The sequence below is a fragment of the Sylvia atricapilla genome, chromosome 27, assembly GCF_009819655.1.
Source record: "Sylvia atricapilla isolate bSylAtr1 chromosome 27, bSylAtr1.pri, whole genome shotgun sequence".
NCBI classification, from domain to species: domain Eukaryota; kingdom Metazoa; phylum Chordata; class Aves; order Passeriformes; family Sylviidae; genus Sylvia; species Sylvia atricapilla.
In genome coordinates, this window is record NC_089166.1 from 4,195,298 (window position 1) to 4,202,336 (window position 7,039).

The window sequence follows — 7,039 nt, forward strand, 5'->3', positions numbered from 1 at the left end:
CAGGCCCCGCCCCCGACAGCGCCTCAGGCCCCGCCCCCGACAGCGCCTCAGGCCCCGCCCCCGACAGCGCCTCAGGCCCCGCCCCCGACAGCGCCTCAGGCCCCGCCCCCCGGGCGCAGCCCCCATGGCCCCGCCCCAGACCCCGCCCCGCCTCAGGCCCCGCCCTGTCTCGGGCCCGGCACCGGGCTCCCGCGGCGGCGCGCGCACACCCGGGAGCTCCGTCCGCCCAGCAGAGGCTCCGCCCCCAGCGCGCTCGTGTGACGTAGCGCGCGTGACGTGATGTTCAGGGCGAGTGCGTTGTGTGTGTGTGATGTACACGTGTGTGCACGCGTGTGAATGTGTGTGATGTACACGTGTGTGCACACATCTGCACGTGTGTGTGATGTACACGTGTGTGCACATATGTGCGTGTACGCGCACACATCTGCAGGTGAGTGTGTGCCAATGTGTGCAAACAAACGTGTATGTATGAACAGCTGTGTGTATGCGCGGACGTATGTGTGTTTGAGCGCGTGTGTGTGCATAGGTATGTTTATGGGCCTGTGTGTGTGTATGCAGCACGAGCCCTAGAGGCTGTGTAGGCGTGCACACGTGTGGAGGTGTGTGCGTGTGCGTTGATACGGGTGTGTGTGTGACACAGATAAATGTGTGACACGGGTGTGTGAGTGAGATGTGTCTGTGCAGGTGTGTGTGTGACACAGATGTGTATGTGACACGGATGTTTGTGACACGGCTGTGTTTGACCCGTGTGTGAGTGACACAGGTGTGTGGGGGTGTTTGCACACCTAACGGGGTGAGGGCTCGTGTGTTCGCACTTGAAGTGTTTGCACACACGCGTGTGCAGGTGTGGGGCACGGGGGGTCGGGCATAACTCGGGTGTGGGTGTGAGGAGCCGGGGGCGTCACAGACACACGGGGTGCGGCTGCGGGGGCGCGGCAGTTGCGGGAGTCCTGGGGTTCTCGGCGGTGCCGGGGGTCCTTATGATCGCGGGGGTCCCAGGGTTCTCGGCGGTCCCGGGGCTCGCGGGGGTCACGGGCACACGCGGGTGCGGAGTTGGCGGTGGTCCCGGGAGTCAGGAGGTTCTGGGCGTCTCGCTGGTCCGGGCCGTCCCGGTGGTCCGGCTGTCCTGGGGGTCGCTGGTGTCGCGGGGAAATCGGTGTTCTCAGGGGTCCCGGTGGTGGTCTCGGGGGTCCCGGTGGTGGTCTCGGGGGTCCCGGCTGTCCCGGGGCTGTTCCGCAGCGCAGCCGCCAGGGGGCGTTGCAGGGCTGCGCTCCGATGTCTGGCGGGAGCAAAAGCCCCGAAATGCCCCAATTCCCGTTAAATTCCTCAGTCCTGGCGGGGAGCGCCCCGGGCCTGCGTGCAGTGAGGGTTTAGGGCTGTGTTTCCAAGCCCTCCTGCTCTGCAGCCGCACCTGGACGCTCCCACAAGCGGCCTTGAACCATCACTAAAGCCCTTCGGAAAGGCTGACACCCCAATAAACGCAATGAAACCCTGTCCCGGGGCGATTTGAGCCGCTGGTAATCCTCAGTGAAATCCCAGGAAAGGCTGGAATTTCTGCGTGCTGCCACAGGGCACTCAGAGAGGCTCAGGGCCCACTCCGTGCCCGGGAATTCCTCACCTGCCGAGTCCATCCCCAGGCTGGCATCACACCCTCACTGCAGATGTAGTTGCTGTCCCTCACCCCAAGTTTCCTCATGGTTTTGGGGAGGTTTTCGGGCTTTAGGGACAGTCTGTGTCCTGCCCAGTCCCTGTCTGTCCAGTGAAGGCCTCAGGATGGGCAGGAAAAGTGACAGTGACATTCCCCTGCAGTGGCTTCACCACAACATCCCAGGCAAAGGGCACAGGCAAACCCCAGCTGCAGGTGACAGCTAAGCCTCCTCACATCATGGGTGTCACTGCAGACCTTCCCCTGAGCAGAACTGCTGGGTATTAAAGGTTGGAAAATTCTCCTTTCTCCCTTACAGGGCTCTCAAGTTGTCGCAGTCTCATTCCTGGTGGCTCCATGAGACAGCAGTGAGGACAAGGGTTCACTCCCTGCAAGACTCTGCTCTTCAGTCACTGAGATGATTTCCCTGCTTCCTTCAGAGAGGGCTGTGCTGGGCACTGCTTCCCTTTCCCATAGGAAAACCATTTTCCTGGATCCAGAGCTCCTTTTCCCACTTGTAGGTAAGAAAAAACCAAAAAAACCAAACCCCAAACGAACACAAAACAAAACAAAAAACCACACACGCACACACAAAACCCCTCAACAACAACAACAGCAACAAATTAAACTGGAGAAGCCTCTCTTCGTGGATTTTTTTGCTTTTACTGAAATGTAAGCAATGCTTCCTAAGCAAAGTAAACTGGAAACCAGGTGGGCAAGGACAAGGCTTGAGCTGTACCTGATTTCTCTCTCTCCAGGCAGGTCCCAGCCATCCTTCTGGGATGCAGAAGGGATGGGATTCCAGGGAAATCAGGCAGGGATTATGAGGATTAGGGCTTTATTGCTTTCCTAACTCTGTTGTCATTCCTGTTGTCGTATCTGAGCCCATGGGAAGTCTCGGAGCTTGGGGACACTCCCAGGACATTGGGTCCTTCTCCCATCCCCGCATGGCTGAATGACCTTCAGGAAGTTGCTTTTTCCCCTCTCTCAGCTTTCGTGCCTGTGCTGGAGTGGGAACTGCTCCATCCCAAAGCTCTGCTGCCAGCAGGAGATTCCCCAGGCAGGGGCAAAGTTCCCAAAGAACCACAACTCCATTTTCTCAGCTGGAAAACACTTCTGGGAGTATTCCCATGCCTCAGCAGGGGCATCTTTGCAGTTGCTGTGCTCCCTGCAGCACCTCCCTGCTCCACTCCCCTGCCAGAGGTCATCAGGGACTTTGGAAAAAGCCTCCTTCCTGTTTCCCCTCCCCACAGCCTCTGGAGCTCCCAGGAACACCAGGCTCCATCCTCTCCCCTTACTCAGGTGCTGGTTTCAGTCTCCTCTTCTTGGGATATTTTCCAAGACACGGAGACCCAGCAATGAATGGCTTTGCTGGAATTCCTCTGGAAATGAGGAACTTTCCAGCAGGTGCCAGCTCAGGATAAACCCAGAGGATGCTGATTAAAGGATCATTTCTGTGGTGATTAAAGGTGATTACTCTGCCTTCTTTATCATTAGGCTGAAACCAAATTAACCAGACCCTGTTAACCAGCGTAGGTGAGCCTCAGTGCTTCCCTGGGAAGGTGCTTGTTCCTGGCTGTCTGCAGGGACCAGGGAATCTTCCCCTCTGGAGGGAAAACCAGGAGCATCTTGTGCATATTTTTCATTTAAATCTCCCTTTTTCAGGTAATTCCAAATCTGTGCCCATGGCCACTCCGTACCTTGGGGATGGAAGGAGGATATTCCACAAAAACAGTCCTAGGGCTGGAAAACTGTCCCAGATGGTGGAGGAGGAAAGCAGCAGGATCACATTTGTTTGATGATGCCCTGATCCTGCCAAGGAAGGGCCTGGAGCAGCTGCAGAGATTCCAAACAAAGCTGTATTCCAGAGGGAGGATTGAGGGATGCTGTGGAACCACCAACACTGCCTGGGCTCTGCAGGTTCCATGTCAAGCTTTATTTTTTGGAGCAGCTGGATGGCTGCAAGCCTTGGATGTCTCTCCATGAGTTGAGCCCCTTCCCAGGATCCAGTGGCTCCCAGGGAAGCATTAGAAGTAGGTTTTGGGGGATAATGGGCTAGAGATGGCTCTGTGTGGGAGAGACATTCCACACTGAGATCTTGGCCATCCATCACCCTGCTGCTTCCAGGACAGCTCCATGAATCCATGGACAAACCCATGGTTTTCCTTTCTGGAGGGGTGACATCTCCAAGGACAGTGTCCCTTCCCAGTGGGGCAAGTGGCTTTGTGGTGCCCACTGACATTTCAGGCCTCCACAGCTTGAGCTGAAACCTGGAGAGGGGCTTTTGGATGGACACAGGACACAGGGAATGGCTTTGCACTGTCAGAGGGCAGGGATGGATGTTGGGATATTTGGCAGGAACTGTTCCCTGGGAGGGTGGGGAGGGGTTGGGATGGAATTCCCAGAGCAGCTGTGGCTGTCCCTGGATCCCTGGCAGTGTCCAAAGCCAGGCTGGACAGGGCTTGGAGCAGCCTGGGACAGTGGAAGGTGTCCCTGCCATGGCAGAAGATGGGACTGGGTGGGTTTCAAGCTCTCCCAGCCCAAACCATTCCATTCTCCCAGTGGTGTGGAGCAGATTCCAAGCTCAGAGGACATCACTCCCCTCACTGGGGCAGGTGTGCTCCTCATTTGGGAAGGAAATTCCCTGCTTTTCATCCATCCCCAGCCTGGCTGCTGCACAATCTCCATCCAACCAGAAGCCCATTCCTGTCCCAGCTGCAGCTGGTCCAGGCTGGCACACAGTTCTCACATGAGGCACATGATAACACTTTGAGTTACCACCCTGGTAACTCAGGTTTAAAATGATTCCGCTGGGCAGGGAAGGTTCTCTGGTCTGGGAGAGTCAAAGGGATGTTGGGAATTCATCTCCTGAATCCCTTCGAGTTTGTCTTCTCCCCACAGGGCTATCCCTGGGCACTGGAAGCCTCCAGGGTGGCTCTGGAACCTCCCAGACTCCATCCATGTGTGCTGGGCTCGGGATGAGTTGTGTTGCCTGGAGAGTGGGGACAGCCCCTCCCTGTCCCCTCCATCCCCTGGGCCAGGGGACAAAGGCAGGGCTTGGAGGGTGGGCGATGTTTGGTACCGTGGAACAGAACTGAGATGGATTTTCCAGCTGAGCCAAGAGGTTTTGAAGGGAAAAGAAGCAGCAGCAACACCTCCAATCACCTGCTAAATCCTCAAGTCCTGGGCACCCCGTGCCAGGAAGCTGCACCCACTCTGCCAGGGGAGCTGGGTCTCCTGGTGCATTCCTGGCACCAATTCCAGTCCTGGTGCTTCTTCCCACACCCCGATTATCCCTGGGAGTCACCCCAAGTCCCCCCTTCCCTCCCAGCCATGGGGGACCTTTCGTGACCCAGAGCTCCCGGTGTTTAAAGGTTGGGTTGGTCCCAATGGAGAAGTTCCTTCCGTTTTCCCAAAACCACCGAGGAGACGCATTCCGGGCTCAGCCCCTCCGTAAATTCGGGCACAAGAGGGCACTGAAACACCACCAGGATCGCGAGCTACAAAGTCCCTCCTGCCCCTTCCCCTGGGCTCAGGGCAGAGCAGACACATCCTGAGACTGCCCTGCCTCACCCCATGGAATCTGTGTCCATCCTGGGCCCTTCCCTGGAATTACATCCCCTAAAATGAGGGGAACACGAGCAGAGCTGGGATTTCTCGGGCCAGGACCAGAAAAATACCAATCGAACCCCTCAAGATTTGCAGAGTTTGAGGTCAAACATCTGCAGAGCAAAATGCCCTTCACGTGCCAGGGTTGGAGCCGGTGGGAATCAGGGGCTGAAGCCATTGGGAATGGGGTTGGAGCCCGTGGGAATCAGCCTCAGCTGCGCTCCACAAACCTGGCAGCTGTTAATTGATATTAATCCCATCAATGCAAATCATATTAAGCTCCCTGGACCCTTCCCAATGGCAGCACTGATAATTCCCTATAAATCAAATTTAGTGGCCCATAAGCATTGGAACATCCCATGGCCATATTCACCCTCCTAAAAACCCATCAATTGCTGCCTGCCTGGATTAGAGGGAATAAATTCTGGAATTTATCTCCCTGCCACAATCACGGACAAAACCACATAAAAGAGACACTGGGAAGCTGCTTTTGTGTTGATTGTTATGGAGCTGCTGCTCCTCGGCTTTTTCAATCCACTCAGAATTGGGGATAATTGAGGGATTTTAAATCCTTCAGTGCTTAAATGATAAAGTTGTTGCTTTTCCGAGCCCTCAAACACCTGTGGGAGCAATTTTCGCACAGGTGAAGAGAAAAAAAACCAACTTTGTAAGGATCAGGGTTTGGGAAGAAGGAAAATAAATACCTTTATTTTCTATTTTTAGGGGTGAGGGGAAAGGAGAAAGGATCTGATGGGGGAAAAAAGAGTTTGAGCTGTTCAGCTCCTCAGAAAGAAGACTGGAAGGTGTTCTTATTCCAGTAGGTGTATCCCTGGAAGAGCTGAACATCCAGTGGGAGAAGAAGCAATCGGGAGCGGTAGCTGGGAGGGAATGAGGGGAGAAGGGAGGTGATTCCCACAGGGAGAGGTTCAATACATCTGCAGGAAGAGACGGGATTTCCTGCAGAGCCTGGAGGGTTTGGGAGCTGCTTCTTTCCCACAAGATTTATGGGAATGGAGCTGAGAAGGTCTTGAGGTTGAACACCCCTGGGATGAGGAGAAAGGTGGGGGACCAGGAGACTGCAAATCCTTGAGTGTCCTCACACTAGGCACAGGCCTGATCTTCCTCCAGGGTGCCCCTGGATCTCAATCCATCCTTCCTGGGACATGCTGCTGGGATTTGCTCTGCAGGAGATGAGCATGGGGACATCACCTCCTTAAGGGACAACCACTTCTTGGTGGCTTTCCTAGCCATGAAGTCACACAGGAGCTGTGACCCTGTGTCCCTCTGTCCCTCCCAGCAGAGCTCTCCTCTCTCTCTCTCATCTCCTCTGTTTCCTCTCTTCCTGGTTTTCCTCTGTCCTCTTCCTGCCTGGCTGAGGCTGGAGCATCTCCCCTGTTCTCCTGCCCCTCTCTGCTCCCTCCACCTTCTCCTCCAGGGCTGCTCAGGTGCTGGAGCTCCTGTTTCCATGGCAATGGAGTCTCACCAGCTCCAGACTCCTGCACAGGGATGTCCCTGCAGAGGAGCACTGCTGTCCCCTCCTCCTCGGGATGGAACCCCCAAGTGAAGTGGCCACCAAAACCCCCTGGAAGCCTCAAATCTTGGTGTGGTCACCCAAGCTGGGGACAAAAGCCTAGGACAGGGGTGTCCATGGCTCGTGGCTTGTCCCTTGCTCAGCCCCAGTTGGGTTTCATGGGGATGTCACCGTGGATGGTGACACCGCATCCCTCCTCCCTGTGCTTGGGGACAGGGAGGGATTGAGAGGGTTCACAATCTGGATTTATCCTT

The 7,039-nt window shown here is 55.8% G+C and overlaps 1 long non-coding RNA gene across 1 annotated transcript; it reads left to right on the forward strand.

Annotated features, from left to right (window-relative positions):
- Nucleotides 1-72: 72 nt before the first annotated feature.
- On the forward strand, nt 73-2,370 carry LOC136372353 (uncharacterized). Its single transcript, XR_010745477.1, has 2 exons — nt 73-438; nt 1,975-2,370. It is a non-coding gene; the product is annotated as an uncharacterized lncRNA (long non-coding RNA).
- Nucleotides 2,371-7,039: the final 4,669 nt, after the last annotated feature.